Here is a 13,186-nt window from a genome sequence, read left to right as displayed (position 1 = left end):
GAGGTTGGCATTTTTAAAATACCCAAATCCACCCATTCTCCCCAATTCTGTGGGCTGTGGTTTGTGGTGGGGGGGTGGGGCCAAGGAACTGCACACCTGGTTAGAGGAACAGCTCCTGCTAAGAAAACCCCAAGAGACAGCACACTCCACCAGGAGGAACCTGTGTCTTATGACACCAGGGGCTTCAGGTCACCCACTGGACCACAGTCAGGTGCGTGGGAGAAGCAGGACTTGTGTAACTGTCTCCACAGGAGACATTGACCTAGCAGATCTCTGTCACATCCAATTTTAGTGAACTGTGATGGAGCACAATAGCATCATCAGACACCAGTAAGACTGATAACTGACCCTTTCCCTCTGGAGTAGTACATCTGAGTTTTTGCTGAGCCCAGAAGAAAGACTACATTTCCCAGACTTTATGGCAGGTCAGTGTGGACATGTGACCAAGTCCTGGCCAAAGACATATAGTAGAGGTGTCATATATGCACTTCCCCAGACACCTTGCCTAAAAGATGGCCTACACCTGTTCTTTCCCATTTACTCTACCATACTAACTAGAAGACAAAAACAATGCCCACAACTCTGGCTGTTGTTTTGGATCATAAAAACTAGGCCCACTCCTAGGAATAGTGAACATGTAAGCCAAAAGGGGACTGGCCCTGAGTTCTTCCTCTCACTAAGCCCCCACATCAGCCCTGGATTGCCTGCCTCCTTATACGTATGCACCAGATAGTTCAGAAATAACTATCTCACTAAAGTTACCATTATTTGAGGTTCTGTTACTTGTAGACAATCTATGCATTATATGTAAAATGGAATTACATAACAAAATCATTTCATAAATTCTGACAAATGCACATGTATTGTAGTCACTCAACTGAGTGATTTTTTTTCTCCACATCTTTTATGGGTACATGTTGGTTACACATAATGATGGGGTTTTGTCACCTATTTGTACATGCACACAACAAAATAATATGATTTGGCCAATATCACTCCTGGTCCCTTTCCTCTACTGATCTCCCTTGGATTTTCATGAGATCCCTGCCCATCCCCTCACACCTTTCTTTCCCTTTTTCCTCTCTAGTTTCTACATGAGAGAAAACATACAACCCTTAACCTTCTGAGTTTGGCTTATTTTGCTTAACACAACATCTCCAGTTGCATCCATTTTCCTGCAAATGACATAATTTCATTCTTCTTTATGAAGGAATAAACCTCCACTGGGCAAATACACCACATTTCCTTTATCCACTCGTAAGATGATGCCCCAGCGGCTCCAACTGCCTAAGCACAAACCCAAACACTTCATGCCCTGCAAGGCCCTCCTCACCAGGCCTGTGTCTGGCCTCCTCGGGAACCATCTGCATATGACCAGGATCTCCCAAACACATCTTCTTTCCACAAACTGTCAAATTCATTATGGTTTGGGGGCTTTTCCAGTTGCTGTTAGCTCTTCTTAAAACACCTTTGCTCAGTTCTTTGCATGAGTGATTTGCTGATTGTTTCTGCCCAAAGTCACCCCTCAGAGACGTCTTCCTTAGTGAGGCTACCTAGAGTATTTCTCTGTCTCTGTCTCTCTCTCTCTCTCTCTCTCTCTCTCTCTCTCTCTCTCTCTCACACACACACACACACACACACATTCCACACACCCCAGAGTGATTCTCCACCCATCATCTCGTCTTCTTCCAATGCTGAGACGCTCTTACTCTTGGTATAATATAAGGTCCGGGAAAGCTAAGACCAAATTTTTCTTCACTTTCTTAAAATCCAAGAGCGGCATCTGTCAAATAAGCAAGTGTTCAGTAAATACTGACTAAATAAAGGGTGACCTGTGTTTAAAACAGAAGAGAGAAGGGTGAGTAAAGGGAGGTAGAAGTGTCCCCTGGTTCAAAAAGCACCCATGTGCTTATCCAGTCCCACAGGCCCTTGCATGTGGATGGCTTTGGCATTCCAAATTTTAGAAACATAATTTAGTGCATATATCATATATCATGTAACATGCCAAATGGGATTTGGAATAGCATTCCATAATAAAGCATGCAGAAAACAGAATATTCACACTAAAAACTGAAAAGAGCCCTTTGCCAGATCATGTCACATTTGGCCATCAGATATAGCCAAATTTTGCTGCTGAAGATTATGGAGTAAAAACTTTAATTTCTCAGAGAGCTTTTGATTTCAGAATTTCAGACACAGAATTCTGGACCTGTACTTCAAACATCATTGGCCAGACTCCTACAAGACCCTGGTGTATCAGCAGTGGTGCCCTGACAACCCGAACACAAATATTGCACATGCATAGTTATCTTTTGTTCTTCTCATTCCATCCATCCTAATAGCTGTCTCTTCAAAGAATGCATGGATTATGCCCAAAGACCCAAAACTATTTGGAAAAGTAGATGTGTGTGTAACTGGCACTCTAGTCAAGGGACCCCAAAGTACCATGGGAATGGGGATGAGCATGTGGCTAAGTAGCTGCCAACCTCTGCCGTGCATCTGCTACACCCAGCACACAGAGTGCACTGCTTGTGTGTTTGCTCATCAGCCTCCACAGCGATGCTACCGGTAGGTGCTGGTATTGCTTTCACTCTACAAACAAAGACACGGAGGCCAGAGGGGTTCCACAGCTCATCCCAGAGCCCAGTACTTAGCAGAGGCATCATCAGAACATGAACCCAAGATCTCCAACACAAGACCTGAGCTCCTGATTCCCTCCGCACACGATTTATCTGCAAGGGCTCTCATTCAGGAGTTAGGAACCGAACACTAGACGTGAGTGTACAATTAGCTACTTTTCTTCTCCAGCCCACCTTGTCTATCCTGTCTCAGCCTTGAATTCTAGCCAGATCCAGCACAGAAAAGAACAAAACTGGGCATTATCCATTTGGAGATGGTTATATAAGAAAATGGAAGGAAGACAGATCAAACCCTGGAGAGAAGCGGGAGAAGGAACAGGGCAGGGTGAAGAGCAAATCACAAGATAAAGGGAAAACAGAAGGGTTGCAGAGGTGAAGAGAGCAGACCAAAGCAGGAGGGGCAGTCAGGAAAAAGACAGGGCTTCCAGAAACTTTGTCCTGAAGAGCCTGGAAGCCAGCAGTCCCTTCAGGAGTTGGCCTCGCTGGCGTGGTCATGCTGGCTGGTCATGGTCACCAGCTCAGCAGGCCCTTTTCTTCCACCTTTCCACCGTACATTTCTCTCCCCACAGAAACACTCAAGCTCATGAGACGTGTGCGCCGTCGAGCAAGCTATGCAGCCACTGGAGATCCAAACATGAACACGACAGCCTTTGTCCCCCAAGAAATCACGTCTCCCACGGAAGACAGACTGTGTGAGCAGGAAGCACGGTGCCCTCTTCCATTCTGCAGCAAATCTTCACAGACTATCACCCACCGCCAGGCTTCAGGCACGGAGCAGAAGCAAGAGTCGCAAAGCCTTGTGAGCCCAGAACTCAGGCAGGAGTGTGATCACCTGCCCAGAGGAACCCAGCATGGAACAGACGGAGCTGGGGAAAGAGAGGCCCTGGACACTGCAGAGGCACAGAGCTGTGAGGGGTCCATGGTGCTGGTCAAATTGCCACTCCACTCAGGAGGGCAGAGCAGCAACACCAGGGCTTCTGATTGCACAGATTGCTGTGAAACCTTCCCATGTCACATACTGGCAGCAAATTCAAATTATTTTAACTCTGTACAATGTAACAAAGCAACTCTACAAGCCACCACGTTATAACCTGATAATATTCAAACAGAACCTCTGAAGCAGAGCTGGGCCTGTCCCCTACCCCAGCTGCCTAGCCCACTGGACTGTTCTGGTAGTTCCCTCCCTAGTCTCAGGGCCAAAGCCCTGCCGTGCCACCCTGTGGCTTCCAGGCCAGGGCTGCATCTCACCCTCCGGGTCCACCCACTCACGCCCCATCCTTCCCTCCTAGGCAGCCGGTTTCCTCCCAAAGCGCTGGTCCAAAGGTCGTAGGCATGACCCCTATAAATCCATCCTGCGTTTCATCAGTCCAGCCTTTTCCAGGCCTGTTTTCTCACTCAGATGAGGGAAGTAAAAGCTAATTTTACAGAATTCAAGCCAGCTGGTTAGGGAGAAACAAAACCATATAATCCACAGATTAGTCCTTCATAAGATGGGGCTCGTGGCTTTCATATGTGTTCATCTCTCCCCACCAGCAACTTTATTGCCCCATGGAGCCAGATCCATTCTCCTCACAAAAATTTATGGTTATTTTGAGTTTTTAACCATTCTCCGCCATACACCTAATCCCTTTCTCCTTTGAAGTCGGGAGAACCTGAACCAGACCTCTTCCTAGGACTGGGATCCATTACGAGCTAGCAGGTTAGTGCTCGCTGGCAAGCAATAGGAAATATGTATTGTAAATTGTAGATAGACTGTATGTGTAAAACTTTCTAAGTTTTACTTCCAAAAAGAGCTGCTGGGAAAAAAATAACTTCTGTAGGTTTGTTATCAAAGCCTCAAAAAAAAAAAAAGAAAAGAAAAGAAAAACTTAAGCTTTTGTTGCAAAGATATGAGACATCATGAAAACGATTGCAGGTGACTAGCCAGTCTTTTGTTATATCTCTAAACATAAGACAAACAATAATGTGCAGGGGTTTCTTTTTTTTTTCTTCTTTTTTAGAAAAAGAGCCTAATATTAGTCACAGGAAGCCTGAACACACGAGAATGGGTGCAGGGCAGGAGGGGGAGGGGAAGCCCACTCTCAGTTTCACCCGCCTTTAAAACTGAAAAAAATATGTATCCCTGCTTTCTGTATATGCACATAATGTAAAATTTCATCAACCACAATATTTTAAAAGACAGAAATCATGAGATATATCACATCTAAATGGAAATATCATCTAAGGAAGGCATCATTTATCAACATCACTTTGAAATGCAGCGGAGGATGTGACGGCATTATGTAGATCTCAGATATCCACGGGTGAATGAAATTGGGTAACCTTAGCAACCCCAGGTACATCCATGCAGCTATAAATCAAATGTCAGCACTCTGAGCTATGCACAAAATAAAGAAATAATTCTTTGAAATATTCATAACACTATGCAGTGTATTATTTTGTAAGTCTGTCCCCATTATGCATTTTTGAATCTAACCAAAAAAAAAAAGACATACATTTGCATAACGCATGCACCCCACCCACCCACCCTCCACCGCCCACACGAGATTCTAGAAACAGATAGACCTGCATTATATACTAATGGCCACCGCAGAACTCCAGTTCCTGTGTGGGAGAAGGAAAGGGAATTTTACACACAGGCAGCTAGTTTGACAGCAACCAAAATGGTTTCATATTGATTATTCCATTAAAAAAAATAACAACTAAATAAGATATGAGAATTTGGGTAAAAGTGTCACGATATAGGTGCATTTTTGTATGTGTAAAAGTAATATATTCAATATTTCACTCTCCAAAACTGGAAGAGATTTGCTTTAAAAATAAATAAATTCTTGCTGGCAAGAAAATATACCCGTTTTCTAGTCGAGATATCTTGTCAGTAAGGAATGGTAACATGTAGCATGAAATAAAGATCAGTATTCATTTACGCTTAAGATTTTTCTTTGCTAATTTAGTTCATGGGAGGGTTTTCTGTGGACAGGTTTGTTAGCACCTCATGGTAAGGATTCTGTGCCTGCCCATTCCTGGAACCACCAGGGCAGTGCCTGGATGTAACACCTGTGATAGATTCCTAGCACCGTGAAGGACAAGAGCGGTGACATAGGACTTGAGCGGTTTTGAATCACACAGTGACATGCCTAAGAGGGACAAATACAAGGCTGCTAATTGTTCTGCTATGAAAGTTTTACAGGAATGTCCGGCTGAAATATCCAACAGGGCTCACCCACAGCACCGCTCGGGTGCACTTAGGGGCTGCCGTGGGAAACAGCACTGCTTCTCATACACAGTCACTACAATCGAATAGTGTCATCTCACAAATGGGTTCTCTTCACTTAAGTACATTGGAAGTGGCACCAAACGGAGAAGGGTTTTTAAAGCAGGAATTAAACAGTCTATTCTAAGCAAAACCTTCTCATTTATCCTCAACCTATTTTTTTTTCCCTAAGTTGCTGCCCTCCTCCGCTGTATTAATTGTTCCGGACCTATAGCACATGCTTCAATGAAAATAAATTACTTTATTTCTATTACACCACTAATGGCTGTGTGACTTAATTTCATTAGCTCAAACCTGTTGAGAGTATTCAGATTTCCATAGCAGGACGCACTTAAAATGAAAAGATTCTTTCGATTCTCAATTAACAGAATCGTTCTCTTTCAACTGAAATGAATGTTATTGAAACCAATTAGCATAGACTGGAAAATCTCTCACTAATGAGGGGAGTGAGGGTGAGTAAGCACCAATGGAAAGATGAAATTAGAGGAGCGCCTCTTCTCTTGGCCTGAATAATTACATGCTTAGTTGCCTAATTGTCTGGTGAAGAGCGCGGAGGTGATGGTAACAGATTGCCATGTTCATTAGGCGGCAAAAGGCCACCTGCTGCTAAGCTTCATTTTCCTGCAGTCGATATACACGTGTTTATCCCTCGGGATTGATATTTGGACACAACACTGGCTGGGAAAGGCAAATGAGCTTGCCAATATGCTGCAATATTGTGTCCTTTGTGCCAAGATACAGAAGCTTAATGTGTCAAATAGAATGAATGAAACCAACAGTGATAACGAAGTTTATGAGGAAGCTGACCCCAAAACAGTCTCAGTGTAGAACTCTACACTGTGTCGAGTTCAACCTTTCAGTACAGATGTTCCTTTCTGGCCTGAGCGGCTCCAAATTATAAAGTACAAAAGATGAATTACAACGGTTAGGGCCTCGGCGATATTTTAGACAATGGTGCAATGAAAGCATGCGATGTAGCTGTTAGAATTGAAAACAAATGTTCCGTCCAGAGGCAGCGATGTGCAGGAGAGAAGCAGCATGGTCCCCGCCACCTCGCTGCAGGCAGAGCAAAGGAGCCCCTTTGTCCCCCAGCGACCTCCTCAAACCGCAACACTTCCTGACTGTCCACCCATGGGTGCTGTCTGTTACACACCACCCCTTAGGCTCCACTATCCTCCCAGATCTCAGGTCCTGAAGCTGAGACAGGGAAGGACACAGTTGGATGTGGAGCTGCTCTGGAAGGCACCATCATTTCTTCCTAGATTATGCTGGGAGGAGCATCAGTGCCCAAATCCTGCTCTTGATAAAAGAGTGTTTTGTCTAAAAGGAATCCCAGGAACCAGGTGGGTGTCCTCTGTAGGATATTGGGCAGTGAGGCCCTAGGGCCACCTGCAGGCCAGACAAACCAGCCTGCAGCCCAGCACCGCACAGGGCCTGTGGATGCCCTTGCCTCCTACTGTTTTTAAAAATGTTTACATTACTTGTCAACATTTAGAAACAGAAGATTTAACATAAACAGCTACGTATCTGGCTTTTCTATCCTTCTTGAGGTCCTGGAAACACCGGCCTCTATTCCAACATGGACTCAATCAGGTGGACAGCACTAGTTCCCAGTTCACCACAGACACTGTCATTCCCATGCACCTCGGTGCCCAGGCACAGTGCCAGCTGCCAGCTGTTATTCTCCTTGAGCTACAATGGTTCCTACTACCCATATTCTTCTGAAATGTGAAAAATTTTGGATGAGAAAGCCAGACATCTAAGAAAAATTCATGCTAGGATAGAGGTGTAGCGCAGCAGTACAGCACTTCCATGGCATGTACCATGCATGCCCTGGTTTCAATGCCCAGCACTGGCAAAAAAAAAAAAGAAAGAAAGAAATCATGTTATGGCTGGCTTGCTTTACTCACTGATGTCACTCACCCTGCCTCTGCAGACCTTTCTCTTTGTGATTCTGGAGTAAATGCAGTCCTACCCCTTCATTTTCCAAAAAGAAATCGAGGCTCAGGGGAGAAGGTGAGCAGGACCTAGAATCAGGGCCTCCGTCTACTCTCTCATGGATGCAGAATTTTGAGAATTTAAAGAGATGAGCCTCAGCCTCCAGATGCTTATCCAGGTGCACACGCTGAGAAACACGGAAGAACCACCAAACACCCCTACAGAGTGTTGGACTGAGACGCTGACCGTGGACATCCAGAGACGTGCTGAAGCCTGCGGAGGAGAGAGGGAATGGGGCTCGGAGGACAGGTGGGGTTCCCTCTGGCTAATTCAAAATGGGAGGGATACGGGAACTGTGGTGTTGGTTGAAGCAAGAACCCCGAAGTGGCCACATGCAGGGGTCAGCTGCACAGTGAGCCTCAGGGGAAGATGACATTAGGGACAGGCCTAAGTAGGCATTGCTTGGGAAAGCCACCATCGCCCAATCTTGGGTGAAGCCAGGCTCCATGTAGACGTGCACAGAGATCCCAGCAGAGACCAAAGCCCTGCTCCGCAGCAGCCAGCACCCTACACTTACAGCCTGCTCCCCACCCATCCTCAGGACGCCCTTGGCAGTTCCCAGGGTTGATGAACACTGGCCTGTTAGCACAAAGCAGCTTGGGGGGAGGAGGGGATGCACTCAGGGCTACCTCGTCACTCTGTGTGGTCCCAAAAACTTCACAGTGAATTTTCCCTTCCAAGGCCTATTGAAGCTCATATTATTTTGCTTTTTATTTTCTTTCCACATTTCTTTTTATGTGTAGGGTATTTTTTTAGAAAGATAAACTATGTAAAAATTATAAAATACTTTATGTCATGATTTTGTTATTTATCACATAAGCAATACATATTTATTTTTGAAGATTAGTAAGCACAAATAAACCAAGAAGAGACAGTTTTGAGTCATTTGTCTTCACCATCAGAAATAGCCACTATCATGATTTTGATGTTCCAAATTTTGTATATGTGTTCATATACAGATTTTATTTGCTTCCATTCAAAATTTTTTTCTTAACATAAGAGTAATACAACCATTTTTGAATACATGAGTTTTGGAAAAATAAAGAAATTTTAAGTCACCTACAATTCTACTACCTAACTATAACCAGTGTTAGTATTTTGAAATACTGCTTCTAACCAAGTCATCATTATAATTTTTAATTTTTAAATAAATTTTGTTGTGTATATTTACATTATAGACTATAAAATAATTTTCATAGTGAAGCAAATTAAATTTTTATCACTTCACAGTTATCCTTTTTTGTTTCGATTGCAAGAGCAATTTAAAATCTATGGCTTTACCAGGAATTTCAGATACAGCAGAGGGTTTTTTGTTTTGTTTTGTTTTGATTTGGGTTTTGCTTTGTTTTGTTTTGTTTTTTGCTAATGAGGACCAGCCCCAGGGACACTTAACCACTGAGCCACATCCTCAGCCCTTTTTTGTATTTTATTTAGACATGGGGTCTCCCTGAGTTGCTGAGTAGAGTTTTATTAGGAGCAGTCCATGTGTTGCACCTTAGTTTGCCAGACTTGTTTCTTCTGCATATCTGCCACTTTGTATCCTCCGAGCACCCCTCTCTGGTGCCTGGAGCCTCATACCACTGGTAACCACTGTTTTATTATCTCTGTAGGCCAAGTACCCTCTCTTTTTGTTGATTCCACATACAAATGAAGTCATGCAATATTTTTCTTTCTGTGCCTGGATTATTTCACTTAGCACAACATCCTACAGGTTCATCCATTGACACAAATGGTAGGATCACCTTCTTGTTTAAGGCCTAATAATATTCCTCTGTGTGTGTGTATGTTCCCATGTTCTTCATCGGTTCATCCTTGGGTACTTAGGTTGTTTCAAGCCCTGGCCACTCTGAATACTGCTGCGATAAATATGGGTGTGCCGATGTCTTTATGAGATGGTGATTTCATTTCCTTTGTGTCTGTGCCCAGAAGAAGGCCTGCTGGGTCACAGGGGAGTTCTACTGTTAACTCCTCTAGAAACTTGTCCAGTGATCTCCACAATGGCAGCGCTAATTGACATTCCCATCAGGGTACCGGGGTTCCCGTTCCTCCACACCCTCGACAACATTTGTTGGTTCTTTCATAATAGAAAAAAAATTAAATTTTATTTGAAAATAATAAAAACACAAAAATGTAAAAATCAACTCTAATCCCACCCTAGTAATCCCTATTAATAATTAGATGTTTACCCTGCTCAACTTCTTCCAAGTTTATTCAAATATATTTTTACCAACAACAAAAAAAGGGGGGTCAGTCTTTATACACTGTGCTGTCATTTCCTTATTTGTTTTGCTCAAGAATAGACAGTGAGCCGGGCATGGTGGCACATCTCTGTAATCCCAGTGGTGTAGGAGGCGGAGGCAGGAAGATCGGGAGCTCAAAACCAGCCTCACTCTGAGACTTCATGGTTTTCATCTATGATTTCTTTTAACATTTTTAATCATTTTAAATTTTATCATATTTATCATATTTTAAGTTTATTCTACATAGAATTTATTTTGTAGAAAATATGAAGCATAAATATAACTTTATTTTTTTCATTCATTTTCCCCAATATTTTTATTTATTTAATAATAAAGGCCTGGGCTGGGGTTGTGGTTCAGTGGTAGAGCACTTGCCTCATATGCATGGGGCACTGGGTTCTGTCCTCAGCACCATATAAATAAGAAAATAAAGGTATGGTGCCCATCTACAACTAAAATTTTTCTAATTAGAAATAATAATAAAGTCCTTTACTAATTTTTTTTAATTATAAATAATAATAAAGTCCTTTGTCACTGAGTTGAGACATATCCACCTTTATTGGTAGATGCACTTGAGTGTGTTTCTAAACTTTCTAATCAGTCTCATCTTCTGTTAGCTATTGCCCCAACATCACTCCAGTTTTGATTTTTGAGCCAAGAAAGTCAATATGAGTCCTGGTTAGGTAGCCCATTCCTGAACATAACCATTCTTTCCTAAAACATTTTTCAGCATGTTTGTGTTTCCAGTGAACTTTGTAACAATTTCCAATAGCTTGCTTTTTTAAAAAAAAAAAAAGCCCCATTTAGGTTTTGACATGAATTTATTTTTTAAATAAAATGCATAACAAGGAAAAACTTCTAGGAAAACCTGAATACACTGGTGGAAAAGTAAAATCACTGCATATTATCAGAAATACCAAGGCCGTGAAGGAATTTTATTAGTTTGTCAAATATTTTACCGATGAGAAAGCGAGGCAGGAAGGTATTGTTGTGGCTGAGCTAACACAGACGGGGAAGCAGCTCCAGAACAAGGCCACGGCCGAGACCCCAGAGCCTCCGACATCAGATGCTCCTCGGGAGCAGGTGCTGGAGCTCAGCGTCTCATCCTTTGATTTGAAAAGAACTCTCGATTCCCTGGGACTTTCCAAAATCTCGGGAAGTGGTTTATGAGAGAGCAGATGGGCATCAACTTCTTCAAGGGGTTCTTGCCAGAAAACAATTAAGTTTAGGTCTACCCCCAAATTTCCAACCAAACTTTGGTTTTTTAAGAGGAGACACCCACCACCACCACCACAAGCTCTGCTGGCTTGGAACTCGATGGACAGAATTGATGTGCGCGGTGACCCCACCGCATTGATTTGACAGGGGCAACTCCTGTGCGGAGGGAGCCATTTCTCTACCATATTGAGTATGTGCTTCCGCGACGGCATATTTCCTCCATTCCTCTAATTAAATGGCCAATGAATGGAACCACAAAGTCCCCTCTGCAATAGATGACCCGTCCTCAACTCTTTATGCATCTTCTATTTTCTAAAAATTAAGAACAGTGAAGAAGCAGCTAGAAGAACGGTTCTAAAACTCCCCTGAAATTTTGCCCAAGCGATACAGGAGGAGGGGAGGCGGCCCAGAGGACCCCTCTAGGTGGCACTCATCTTCGAACCTGGGGGGCAATCAGGGGTCACAGAGGCAGGCCCTCCCAGACAGCGGGTCTGGCCAGGATGGATCCCCTCTCAGGAAGGTCACCCTGTTGTCTGAGCCGGCAACTTGAAGCTGGAGTACACAGAGGTGGGGGGAAAGAAGACACCCGGCCACCATATCAGTGTAATGGGCCAGGCAATCAATGGGGTAGAGGGTCACAGCCAGGTCACCCTCCCATTCAACTCCCAGGCCCGTCTCTCCTGGACTCAAAGGTTAGTGCTGCGCTTATTGAACTGATGGGCATTGCAGGGGCAGAGGGTGTGCGCAAGGAGTGGGCATCGGCTAGCCATCTCGGATCCTGGCAGCTCACCTCGACTTCTCCAAGCTCCCATTTCCCCATCAATGTGCCTAGAGCATGCCTGGATGCAGATGTCGCGCCTGCAGCGGAGCTGGCTCTGGGAAGCACCCCATAGATGATAGCTCTTGGGCATTTCTGGCCAGGGGTGAGACTTGCGTTTACTCCTTTTCATATAAAAAGTCAGTTTTCCTTGCTCTTAAGCCTATTTCTAGTGAATTGAAGGATCCCAGAATTGAAAAGGCCTTGCAAATTACTGGTTTTTATACCATGCCCTCTAAACTTTAAATATATCTATAATAGATAACCAGCCGGCGGGCCTGGCACAAGAGCTCAAGAGAACCTTCCCATCATGCTAAGCAAAAGTCTCAGTCCCAGCCACTCCGCGAATCAATCCTATGTCAGTTTTGACCCATTCAAACAAATCATTCAGGCTCAAATCATTGCGTGAACTTTGTATCTTTCTGGTCGCGCCTTCAGTTTCTAAGGCCCTTCATAGGTGATGCTGCAAAAGAGGCCGGCTTCAAAAACACTCATCTGCATTGGCCAGGGTGGCTTCAGGAGAAGGGAGAGCAGTGGGAAGCTGGCACCACTGCACAACAGTGAGTGGTCAGGCTGGCTGAGAACGTCCTTTGGATTGGGGTACCTCAGCTTCACCTGGAACCCCCGAATGATGTCCAGGGCGTCAAAACAAAAGCATGGAGTGGACGGCAGCAGAATATCACACCAAACCAGGAAACCAGTCCTGCACACCTCTGACCTGGGTCTGCGCAGCAAGGAGCACCAGGACTGTGGCGCGGGTTCATCCTCGGTTAGCTGCGGAAACCAACAACTAACCTCTGAAGGAACGTTAATGCTTTAGCCAAATTGTATATCCAAAAATACCCAAGCGAAGACTCAAATGATTGAAGGCCCTGATAGTGAACTGGCTACACTGATTACCAAATCCATGGTACCCGGACTAGCGAGGAAGTGGTTTACCATTTTCCTACTAGTGGGATCTGATTTATGGGAGAGACAAGCATTAATGTTTGCTTTGGGG

The sequence above is a fragment of the Ictidomys tridecemlineatus genome, chromosome 3 (genome assembly GCF_052094955.1).
Source record: "Ictidomys tridecemlineatus isolate mIctTri1 chromosome 3, mIctTri1.hap1, whole genome shotgun sequence".
Classification (NCBI taxonomy): Eukaryota; Metazoa; Chordata; class Mammalia; order Rodentia; family Sciuridae; genus Ictidomys; species Ictidomys tridecemlineatus.
The sequence above is the reverse complement of the archived record's forward strand: the minus strand, read 5'-3'. Positions refer to the sequence as shown.